The sequence below is a fragment of the Polyodon spathula genome, chromosome 22, assembly GCF_017654505.1.
Source record: "Polyodon spathula isolate WHYD16114869_AA chromosome 22, ASM1765450v1, whole genome shotgun sequence".
NCBI lineage: Eukaryota > Metazoa > Chordata > Actinopteri > Acipenseriformes > Polyodontidae > Polyodon > Polyodon spathula.
The window spans coordinates 7,265,024-7,278,277 of record NC_054555.1 but is presented as its reverse complement, the minus strand read 5'-3'; positions in this window follow the sequence as shown (position 1 = coordinate 7,278,277).

The following is a 13,254-nucleotide window of genomic DNA, read 5'->3' as shown; positions in this document are numbered from 1 at the left end:
ATTAAGCTTCTTGAGACAGTAAATACAGCTGGGAACAATATTTTTTTTAGAGATCATCTGTGGAAGAGATAATTTTTTTCTGTTATCTCAGGAGACTGATCTTGGCAGACAGTCAAAATAGTGTCCTCATTTGAGCTGCTACTAAGAAAACAAAACCAGAACAAAAGAGGCAGACTGGGATAGAGACAGGCTGTGGTAGATGTTCACGTTTTACAGTTTTTTTGCAGTTTTTTTTTTTGTTTGTTTATTAAGCTTGTTTACACACGATGGGCCAGTGAGAGCAGGTTAAGTTAAAAAAAAAAAAAAAATCCTATATAAATATTAAACAAACTCACCAAGTAAAGTTTAAAAAAGTTTTGTTTGAAATGTTTGGGAAAGTCGTAACCTCGTGTTAAAACGACTAAGTCTTCGCAGTAGAACTAAAAGAGTATTTTGAAACTACATGTGGAGAACATAAACAAACTGGACCGCCACCAAGATGCCCAGAAGGATATGCCTAGTTATGTCATTGGAGCACTGCAGCTTTAACCCCTGTGAACTATGGGGACAGGAACCCAGCAACGACTGGTAGATTTAATGTTTAATGCTGGACTTTTCAAATTAAAAGGGGAGCATTGGCAGGTACAAAATAAATAGAAGTCAGGAAATCAGTTTTTAAAGCCTTAAAAACAAAGATCCTGGAGCCTGTACTTACAGTTAAGATATGGACACTAACACAACTGGTCCTTTGCGTGTGCATGTGTGTGTTTGGTGGTGGGGGTTAGTATCCTCAGTGTTCAACAAGCTTGTGATTCTAGATAGCTACGTGCAACACCGACACCTTTGCTACAGGCAAAAACAACAACGTCGCATAAAAATCATATGAATGGTTATTGATTGAATAGCAATCAACGCTGAGAAGACGTCAGTACTGAAAATGAAAGAAAAAAGGAAGCAAGACAGAGTACAAAGATAATAACAAGTACTGTGTAAATCTGCTTGCTACGCTTGGAAGTTTTCTACATAGACATCTATTGTGTCTTGCAAGGTCTAAATTGAGTGGGTTTGTATAATAATGTACGCTTGCAGAGCATTTGCCTGGACATGTAGTTGAATGCATGCACACACACACACACACACACACACACACACACACACACACACACTGTCACATTTGTATATAAAGAGGCATTGAAATGTTGTTAAGAAACCGAAAGCTGCTCAAAGAATTTTTTGAAACTGCTGCAGACGATTCTTGATATTGCACCAAGCAATGCGTGCCTCAGTGTGTTAGTCCTGTTGCTGGTACCAAAAAATGAACCCCTTAAAGAGAGAAAAAGGCTGACCCAAGTTTGGCCTCTCATCTTTGATATTTTATAGGACTGTGGCGACTGTTGTGTCCAAGTGGTTTGGAAAAAAAAGGAGGTTGTTATCCGGGCCCGGTTTGCTCCTGCATATTCATTTCCATTCATGCTGCGAGCCTGTGCCTTTCGAACAGGCTGCGAAGTACAATAAGCCCAGGAGATGACATTCACACTCTGTGTGCCCAGTGAGAGCCTAGGATTGTTCCCCAGATAATGATAGCACTGATCAGGGCTCACCGTGGGTGGAAGAAAAATTTGGCAACTAAATAACGTCTTTATTTTCAATGTTCGGCTTTCACTTTTTTCTTTCTTTTTTTTTGTATTCAGTGCTACTGCATGAACGTTTAACATTTTTCTTTTCAGATTTTCTCCTGGAAGGCAAGTTGGTGTATGGCAGCTGTGGGAGAGGTTGGGATTTAGAAACCGAAGTGTAGGCGTAGAGAAAGAGAGAGGCTTGGGTTTCCACTAATTGCTTCCCAACTCCAGATCTTCCTATAAATATACAGTTCATTTCTGGGCACAGTCTGAACTTCCCAACAGGTGACTCTCGAGCAGCTGGAACAGTACTTACATCTGTCATTCTGCAGCAGTGAGGCTATTCTACATGGCTAACCTGCACAGCAGAAGGAGGATTACTGGTGTCACAAAAATCCCAATGATATTTTCTTAAGGGCAAATCGCAGGTACAGTATTTCCAAGTATTACAGAAAATAAGTCATTGTTAGGACTGGAGGTTAAACTTCTGACATGTAAGTGTTACCCCTGAGCCTGGGTTTTCTCTTAGATATAGAGCTGTACTGCAGGTCAACATTATTTTTTCTTAACTGTAAGCCCTTAACCAAAAAACCCCTGGCATTGCTGATCAGTTGCACTCGTTTGCTGTAAACTTTGCATGTGATTTCCACGTTTTTAGTTTTTATTACAAATTGTAAACTAGGCTTTCTGTTATTTACCTTGTAGGTAAGGCCCACTGCGTTGGGTATGCATTGCTTATTAAATCAATGCCTGCTTCTTGTCAACCAGCCCAGGTATCTGACAATGATTTATAAACTGTTGAGATAGACCAGAGTACACCTGCCCATAAAGTTTATGATGAACATACAGTTTAACAGTTAAGACCTGGGAATATATAACCTGGGTTGCCAGTAAGTAATGTACAGTGTCTATAGAAAGCAAAGACTCAACCATGAGTACCGAGGAACTTTCAAAAGGACTCCGAGACAAAGTTGTTGAAGGGCACAGATCAGAAGATGGGTATAAAAAAATATCAAAGGCCTTGAATATCCTCTGGAGCACGATCAAGATGATTATTAAGATGTGGAATGTGTATGGCACCACCAAGACCCTGACTAGATCAGGCCGTCCCTCCAAACTGGATGAACAGCAAGAAGGAGACTGATCAGAGAGGCTACCAAGAGGCCAATGGCAACTTTGCAAGAGCTACAGACTTGTATGGCCAAGACTGTGCATTTGACAACAATATCCCAAGCAGTCCACAAATCTGGCCTGTATTTTACTCAAGAAAGCCCACCTTGAATCCTGTTTGAAGTATGCAAAAAAAAAAAAACACTCAGGAGATTCTGTAGCCATGTGGCAAAAAATTTTGTGGTCTGACGAAACTAAAAACTTTGTGGTCTGACAAAAAACTTTTTGGCCTAAATGCAAAGTGTTATGTTTGGCACAAACCCAACACAGTGCATCACCCAAAGAACACCATCCTTACTGTGAAGCTAAGGAACAAAAAGGTAAATGTCCTTGAGTGGCCCAGTCAGAGCCCTGACCTAAATCCAATCAAAAATGTGTTGCATTTCTTAAAGATTGCTGTCCATCAACTCTCCCCAAGGAACTTGACAGAGCTTGAACAGTTTTGTAAAGAAGAATGGTCAAATATTGTCAAATCTAGGTGTGCAAAGTTAGTAGAGACCTATCCCAACAGAATCACAGCTGTAATTGCTGCCAAAGGTGCTTCCACCAAGTATTACCTCAAGAGGGTGGAGACTTATTCAATTATGATCTTTCAGTTTTGTATTTTTAATATATAATCTTTTTTCTCAATAAAAACATTTTTTCCTCTTAACAGTGCGGAGGGTATAGTGTGTAGATAAGTGGAAAAAAATCCTCATTTAAATGCATGAAACTCTGAGGCACTGACACAACAAAATGTGAAAAAAAATTCTAGGGGGTATAGACTTTCTATAGGCATTGTACATTGTTGTGTCTGTTGATTGCAGGGCAAACTGTTCTTTTTCATTGCATTTGTTTGTTTTTTTAAGGTTTTTTCTTTTAGTGCTAATCAGTCATGACTTTCCTGATGGAAGATTTGCTGCATATCCTCTCCAAATCCACTCCCCTCTCATTCTTCCTCTTCCCAGTGAGGTTTTAGGGATGTGATGAAGCAATAAGAAACTTTGTACAAAGTTCAAAGTGACAAAGACAAGGGGAGCATTGAGCGTAGTACCAACACTGATGAAAAGTCATAAACATAGTTTTAATTGAAAATACGGAACATATTGAATGTGGTCAATATTTCTGTTCTGTGAAAGGGCTAAAATAAAGATTAACCAGCCTTTGGGAGCCTATATTACTCCCTTGGCACTCCAAATTGGGAATGTTAATTAACAGTTATGAGCCACTCTACCCATGCTTTGATCTTGAACCAGTAAAACCTGAACCAGAAAGTACCTTGCAGTGTATCTTGCTGAAAACCATTACAACGAACCTTGACTGACTTTCAGCGCAATTCAGCAATTGCAAGAAAGCTCTTATTCATCATGGACAGGCTCTTGTATTGAAGCACAACTGATTCCCTAAAGGGAACTCCCAGTCTGGTGAAAACCTAAGCAACGAGCAACCAGAGAGGTTAAGAGCCATAAAACTCTGTCCAATCATGGTGGAATAAAAGTGTGTGCATTACAAAGAAGACTGACATTCTGAGAGCAAGGCTGCTGGGTGCTAAGAAGGTCTAAAACTGATGACCCCTTTTGACCAGCAAGAAGTCTAAAGTGCATGGCCAGGTCACATTACTCATGCACATGTGTTAACCTCCTTCACCCTGATCAGTAGCTTCTGTCCGTACCAGTGACCAGCAAAATCACACCTGACAAACAGTAGATAAGCCAATTAACCTGTAATTACACATAAAACACTCCAGGAAGCATGCAGCAAAGATAACTTCTGTCTACGTTAAACAGTTTATATTGGGAGAGAGAGAGAGAGAGCCTTTATTTGCAGATATTTGAATAAATAATGACTGTTTGAATTCTAAAGGAATTGATGTTAATCTTCTGATAATTCATTGAAATCTACATGGGATTTCTGTGAATGTGAAGTCAAGGTCCCTGGTGCTTAGCAATGGTTAAATATACCATGGCAGGTAGCTGGACAGCGGGTGTATTGGTGTTTATGAAGAAAAAATGACTTTTTATCCTAGCGTGGGACTTCTATTATTATGGGCAGCTACCACTATCCATAATAATAACAAGCATTATCAGCATGAAACTTCAAACGTAATCATTACATCCTAGAATACAAGTTTAGTACTTGCAATTTATTATAGTTATTGTAGTTCATTATCCCTGGCTCAGGTCTGTACCACAGCCTCATTTTGAAGAATATCTTGAAGCGACAGGCAACATGCTCCTGTCAAATTGATCACACAGAATATACTACAGTTTCCATACCTTAAAGGGTAGTTACAACTAGCATAAAATGCAAATCCCTAACCTATGGAAGTAAACATTTACAATGTTTTCTTTTTTTTAATAGGAATGTAAAACACAAGGTCATACCCTCCGAGTGAGAAATGAACTTCTGCAGGCAAAGGCTTTCTAAAAAGTAGATCCGATGACTGCTAAGGTAAATACCGTTGTGTTGACTCACCTGTCAGGACTTTTACTGTTGGCAGAATGCACAACAAAGCCTAGCCATGCCCGGTTATTAAGTAACACTTCATAGAAAAAGAATCATTCTCTACAAACAAACACAAAACCATTGATACTAATTAGTATGTCATTTGTAAGAACAATTGTGTAACATACAAAAAGAGATGAGTATGTGTACAACACCACTTCCACTTTGCTTTGGTCTGTCTCCACCTCCGTCCCCACCCCCACCTTGCGCTCTCTGTCTTTGTTCCCGTTGGAAACGTGCGCCAGAGTCTTGCCTTTCCCAAACAAAGCTATCTGAATACCAGGCCTATCAAATCAGCAATGAAGTCAGCCCAGAGGTTGTTTCCAAGGCACAAAAGGACCGCTAAAGTTTGTGCCAGTACACTGCAGAGCATATACAGTTCTGGACAGGGTATAATTTGTGTCCTGGGCTGGCCTGATCCTATTGCAGCAGTTGGACCAAGCTGTCTGTATAAATGAGTCTCAGTCTTTTTTGTTCTGAAGGACTTCAAAGGGTTGAGGGCCCTCTAGTGGAACAGTGCGCACCTAATGAAAGGCCTTTCTCAAAGACACTGTACTGAATAAGGGGTTGAGGATTTACAGTACTCATTTATTTCTTTATTAATTTTATCAGGGAACCACAGTTCTTCCCACCTCACAAAGGTTAATTTTGCATATTACAAAGTTCAACATGTCTTGAAGTTCCAATCTTTAAAGTGCCAGAAACAATAAAATACATGCAGTGCTGGAATTAAGTGGATTACAAAATGAAGGTTAAACAATCCTAAATAAAATTTTGCACACCTCAATACATTCTAATACCTACAAAAAAAGGCATGCTTCACCCTAGCAAGCTATTACACATACACACACAAGACTGATTTAATACAGCCATCTGAAATGTACGTATATTCATATATATATATATATATATATATAAGTATATATATATATATATATATATATATTAAGATTATTATTTATAATTTATATTATATAGATGCTATGTAAGAGATAGGATGCAAGCCTGTATATTACATCACCTTAATAAATGTACAGATATATAGATAAATAGACAGTGGAAATCAAAGGGTGCAATTCAAGATGCTTAAAAATAATAATTTTCAAAAAGGAGAAAAATAATTACATTTACTCATGTTATATCAGGAGTTGGAAAAAGTATAAGCCCGTTGTTTAGCCTTTAATTAGTATTTTGGGTTGTTTTGCACTAGTTTTGGAAACATAAAGTGGTTCAAAGTCTTAGTGAACCACCCCAGTGCATTGAACAGGGTTTGCACACAGTCGCTTTCATCTTTCGAATCCCATTTCAATGAATTATCTTTTCATAGGAGCCCTGCCATTTGGGAACACGGCAATATAGCCCTTGATGACTCAGATACCCAGCCCTGTACATAAAAGGCTGTTTTCTTATCTCTGTGGATGAATTAGAGCTTCTCATTCCTGGTACAGTACGGAGGCCAATGTCCACACAAAAACAAATAAAAACATACACTGCAACGGAGACCTTCTGTGTACACTGACTTCAGGACTCTTAAACTGAATTCCTTAATTTCTGTTATAGTTCACCGTTCTGCACTTACAGTTTGTTGGTTAACAATCCCCCAAAGCTGTTTTATATGTAGGGGACACAAGCTTCCCTCCCCACTGACATCTGCTTTCCCCATCGAGTTTCTCTGTTATACAAATTGGCAAGGTCTAGCTGCTGCTTACAGCAGTAAAAGGCTCTAAATGTTTTTGCTTTCTATTAGAGCTCAGGAAAACTCAAAATGGTGTATTTGATGTAGCGAGAACCCCAGCAGCTACTGTAGGTAACATTTCATGCAGGCTTTTTAAACAACACTCATAAATGTATAATCTGTTTAACTGTATGGCGCACTACAGCATTAGCTAGCTCAGTCTCAGTCAATCCTTGATGTTGCTGATGTTTTATTCATTTGCAGTTTTTTTTTCCCACCACAGTGAAATCTCAGAAGACTCTCTTCAGAGGATGTACCCTAAATGGAAAGATAACATAAAATAAATAAGCACTTGATCTGAAGTATCTTTTTAATCTTAGAAAACACCAACGCTGCTACTATTAACAAGTTACAGATGTTAATACAGTCCATTGTTTTTTTCTTGAGAACACAGTATATGCCTCGAGCGAAGTTCGTTTGTAAAAAAGTTATAATCTCAGAACAATGGCAAGCCTCATTGTAACAGGAGCTTTCCTCCTTGCTGCACACAAAGAGAAACACTGCAGGTTATGGCATGTGAAAGCATAACAATTAAACAGACCTGTGCATACACACTGTACAGCCCTAAGTACAGTGCATTCACAATCTACACACACTGGGTTAAAGTAATAATGCATTATCAGCAAGTCTACATGAAACTATTTCACAGTTTAAGCAGAGCTTCAGGCAAATACAACACGCCTTGAGTATCAGCCTCCTGAACTGACCTTAATCCATTTATTAGAAAAGTCTTTATAACCTGTATCGAAACTGCACTGTGCTTTGACATGTACTGGATTGCTATAAATAATATTGGATTTAAATTGCCACAATTCTATCAGTAATGTGCCTGAACATTATGGGAACTCTGATGCTCTAAACCTCTATGTTAATCCTGTCAGTGTTCACCACCTGGGCTGATTTCTTGAACCACTTCATTACTTTATAATAAAATACAGTTAATTAAAGTTTCGAAAATGTGTACCTGCTGCTACGTATTACTGCAGGTGCAGAGCGTGCTCACGTGCACAGCCCGTACGAAATAGTTACAATATATATTAGTGTAAGGCCCTGTGCTAGTTAACACTTGTAAGGCTGCATGTTAGCTGGACTATAAAAAGGAAGGAGGCGCGTTGTGCTTTGGGGTTCTTGGGTTTCTTTGTGGTGTGGTCTTGTGTAACTGCCTTAATAAAACAACATTAGATTTTGTACGGTTCTCTTTCTCTGGGCTCTCTTATTTCCAGACCTATAAGACATAGCACCTGCACAGTAAGATCACTCAAATAGACCCCTACGAGTGATGTGTATTCACAATACACCTCAGCCAAAAGACTGTGGACTGGGGCAGTGGCACCCCCAGAATGTATATCCATTGTCTAGCAATGAAAGGCAGCTTACTTTCCAATGTATTCATGAAAGTATGGATTAAATTACAGCATGGTTATAGCCATTGTCTAAAAATGTCATACAGTTGTTTTATGTAATTAAAAAAAAAAAAAAAAAATGACGGAGTGTTATTCCAACTCTGGGAACTGGTGGTAATTCATCAGATCGTTATGATGGCAGGAATAATACAAAAATATAATATGTTATTCTCTGTGAGGGGCATTTGTATCTACAGAGATTTTAAACCTCTGAGAAGATCTAACTTCAACAAAACAGGCAACATTGACAAAAGTTCTGTACTGTGCCACTATTGCTTTGCAACTAGAAGTTAGTAGTTGTAATACCACTCCATTGCCTATAGGTGACCCTCCAACAATATTCAATAACTATAAGCGTGCCTAGGGGAGCTCTTCTTTCGAAGAAAGAAACTCCTCCATAGTTGCCTGACCTTGTGAACCGGGGGCTTCCTCTTTCATGGCGAGTTGGAGAGAGGGCTGCTTTTTGACTGCAACCAATCCCGTCTGACCCAAAAACAGCCACGATCGGGTAAATACCGAGCCGGGTTCTGCTGGACCTGGTTTATTATGATTTCAGACCACAAAAAGTGACTTCTGTGCCCGACTGTCGCTTTCTGTTGACATTTCTTGGCAGTGTTTCGTCGGTGTGTTAGTAAACTGAGCAGGCTTCCTACAGTCACACACATGCAGGGATGGTATTGGTACTTTCTGTAATTTCAAATTTTCCCACTTTTATCGTTCACAATAGTAACCGGCGACTGCGGTGGATTACGGAGGTATACATTGTGTTTTTAAAGTAATTATCGAATGGCAGGAGTTAAGTTATTTCTTTGAAGTTGTTTTTTGTGTTGCTTTTTTGTGGGGGGCTTCGTGTCAATTACGGAACGTGCTTCCTCTTTTGACTGCGAGATTGCTGTGTTGTTATGGGGATGGGGGGGGGGGGGGGGGGGTTGAGAGTGACGCGCTTTTTGTTTTAATATATTCAAATTTTTCGTGTTTTTACGTTGATTGTGCATCTGTGGACTGCTGTTAAAATAATTTAAATTATTATTACCAGAAAAATTAAATGTCATTTGCCAATAACTTTGATTTCATACTGTGCAGTACTCAAGCGCTGTAGTAATAGTGTACACATAGGCTAATATATAGATAGATAGATATGTGTGTGTGTATATGTGTAATATATCTAATGTGTGTGTGTGTGTGTGTATATATATATATATATATGTATATATATATATATATATATATATATATATATATATATATATATATATATATATATATAAATTTGTCCCCACGCGTGCAGCTATTTGTGTAGTATGTTGAATATACTATACACTGGATTGCGAAAACGGATGTTGCGCGTTTTAATAATTAACGACTTGTTTTTGTATTAGATTCTCTGTGTATTTTCTGTGAATTATGTACACTTTCCATGTTAAAAACGATGTTGCATGAAATGTATGCCATTATCTGACATTAAAAATACTGGTGCGTTCTTGAGTTTGTATCAATTTGTGTCATAAGTAAAACAAAATACTTGTGTAATGTTTTTTTTTTTTTTTTTTTTAATGTCTGGCGTAATTAAGGTCGTTTTCCCCCATAAATCCGAACACCGTGATTTGCAGCACATTATTTAATTAGGTGACCAGTTAGTTAGTTTTCTAATAACGCTATCTATTTAAAATACCAACAGGCATCAAGTAACATGATAATGTTTCAGCTTAATGTTAGAGGAAAACTAAGAAGAATAACCACTGTAAATGCCTAGAATAAATTAAATATTAGGTTACAATGATAGTTTGTTTTGAGCTGTCATATGTAGGCTGTTTATCGTTGCATAGTTCGCCTGCCAGGGGAAAATATGACCCTCGGAGCATGAAGTAATATCGCCTTATTTAGTTTGTGGACACTGCTGGTTTACAAGCAGTGCTTCTTATGTAGCACTGGGTAGAATATTTAGCTTCAGCCTAGTGCTATATAAACATAACAATAAACCTAAAAGTAAGCCAAACTGCCACTTAAAAACAAGCATGAAAGAAGTGGATGCCCATGGAACAATGGGCTTTTTGTATCAAGGGGGTGATGTTTAAGTGGGCGAGGTAAAATGTCAAGTAACCTTTATAGAGGACACATAATTGCTGTAGCTGTGCAAGTGACAGTATTGTAGGTGGAGATGCTGAACACAGCGTTTGCATATAGTTCTAAAAATCATTTTGAAATGAACTTGCACTGGGGGGGGGCAAATATTTCCTGCACTAGCAATTTAACTAAAATACTCACTTTGTAGTCTTGTAAAACTTGTCTTTGTTTTACAGCGATTCATCAACAGTGTCTAATGTGATTTGTGATACATACCAGGGATAAGAATAAGACTCCTGTTGCACAGCGGGTTCACCCATTGCATGTTTTAGTATGTGCTTGATTAGCACCAGTGTATACACAGTCGTATAACCAGGAATGGCTTGAACTTCTGTGCAATGGAAGTCTTATTTACATCCCTGCATACATTAACGTAAGGCCAGGGTTTCCATTACTTTGTACTGATGTAGTTTTGTTATATTTATATCTGCCAACATGCCTTTTCTTTAGAGTTAACGTACAGTACAGTTTTAGTTTACAAAACCTGACCTTGCTTTGTTATAATAAAAAAAGGGTTTGTATTTTTCCCCCAGTATTGCACTTTTTTTGTTGCGTTCCTCCTTCCCTCATCATCTCTGTTGATAGTTACACAATAATTATATAGAGAACACCAATGACAACTTTATTGATAATACAAAGTTGATGGTGTTTTTTTTTTTTTTCTGCAAGAAAGTTGTGCTTTTCTGTAAGGTCATGGGTTAATGTTGTATTTTTGGTGTATTTTAACAGATAAGAGAAACAACCCAAAGCAGCATGGAGTAAAGAGAGCCAATAGCAAAGAAGCTGACGCAAGTTACAAAGAAGCAAGGGTGAGTTCAGATGCTTTCAGTTCTGTGTTTTCAATCCATTAGCTCTTCCAGCTTCATTACATCAGCTATTTCAAATCATGGTCAGGAGGTGGGGGGGTTACTGAACTGAAAAACTAGGAGTCCACCGAGCACTGATGGACCAGATCGCCTACTGCTATTCGTAACCTTCATATTATTTCACTCTGGCAGTTTGCTTTTAAATGGGGAAATGTCATTAGAATTTGTCTATCTAATATTAAGGTCATCCAGCCTCAGTGTAGCAGTTGTCTGGAAACCAAGGGTGTGGAATGTTGTTAGGAGGATTGTACCACAATGCGGGAGATTTCGTTTGGTCCTAGTGATTTATAGCTGTTTTGCAAAGCACAGTAGAACTGTACAGTGTGTTCCTTTCTGAAAGCAAGAGTTGCATTGCTCTATTGAATAACATTAGTGAGTGTTGTTCAGTTATTTAACTGTTGTATCTTCCTACATTCTGTATTTTTTTTTTTTTTTTTTATAATGAATAAAAATAATCTTTCACCTGGTTTGAATACATCTCAAAACTTATTGGTGTAGGGAATGAATTGTTTATGTTAAGGAAGCCAGGAGTTAGAGTTCATATTTCAGTCAGGGAGCTGTGCCGGTTGTTGAGAAAGTGGTCAAGTGAAGATTTATAATAGGGGAGGGGGAGGGGCAGTTCTGTCTTTTAGTTAATGGCAGAAGCAAAGGCGTAGTCATGCAATCGCTGTTGCTATATCTTAAATTAATGAATTTCTTTTAAAACTTGGAGTTTGCTGCAAGAAGGCATTACACATACTGTTAGCGTAGGCCTCTGTTACATTTTGGGGGGATACTTGGCGATGGATGTGCATGTTTCCATGATTAAACCATCCATCTGCGAATAAGAGGAGCTCGCAGGGTTTTAATAAGTGGAAAGAAGGAGTTGGATTTCCATTTCGGTTACTTCATGTTAGTCGGAACGAGCTGCAGGTCTAAAGAATAGACCAGGATGTGGTTGTGCTGGCTGTGCTGTGAGGAGGAGTCGGCCTGCACTAACCCTTCCCTAGGGAGTGATTCTCTCTGGCTGGAGCAGCATGTTCATGATTGGATGGTTTTTGTTCTCCAGCTATGGTGTTTATATACTACATTAAATTAAAAGCCGCTGTCCCCAATTTACCAAGACTGGCTGTAAGAGCTTAACTTATCAGGGTCATTTTTTTATACTGACCATCAAGACATTTGCTGGTCAGGTGGGCTGTGCAATTCAACCATGGAATCATGAAGCCAGTGTCAACAGTCTACAATCCAGTCTTCAATTAGAAGTTACACAAAGGTACTGTCTTCGTCAAATTTGCCCAGACCGCTTTCATAACTGGGGCTGGCAAGGGTCCTGATTTGCTTCTGATGGAAACGAACAGGACTGCTTTCAAGTCTGTCCCAGTGGAATCATTGTGCTGCCTGTAAATTTATTTATCCATTGTCTAATTCACTCAAGTATTTTAAATGTGATCCGTTGCAGAGTAGGAAGTTCCGAATTGGAAATCCCCCCCCCCCCCCCCCCCACTTACACTAAATTAGTATTAACTGTGAGTAATGTAGATGTTAATGTATGCAACTGTGTTTGAAATTTGGGCTTTCTTTCGTGAAACAATTCAATTGGTTGGTTCAAAGTTTATTAGGGATACTTTCTTGTAGTCCAAATAGAGATTCTACATGTTGCTACATTGTTTATTGAATGAAATCCACCAGATTATTTGTAACCAAGTAGATATGCAGATATGTATTTCTGTGTTAGTTGTTTAAAAATTCTCATGTTTGTTTTTTCTCTTTTCCCTCCATAGACGGATCTTGTTAGTCACAGACCGGGAAAGTTAGAGTATCCTTTTTTCTTCTTTTTTTTTTTTTTTTTTTTTTATATATATATATAGCTATATATATATATATATATATAT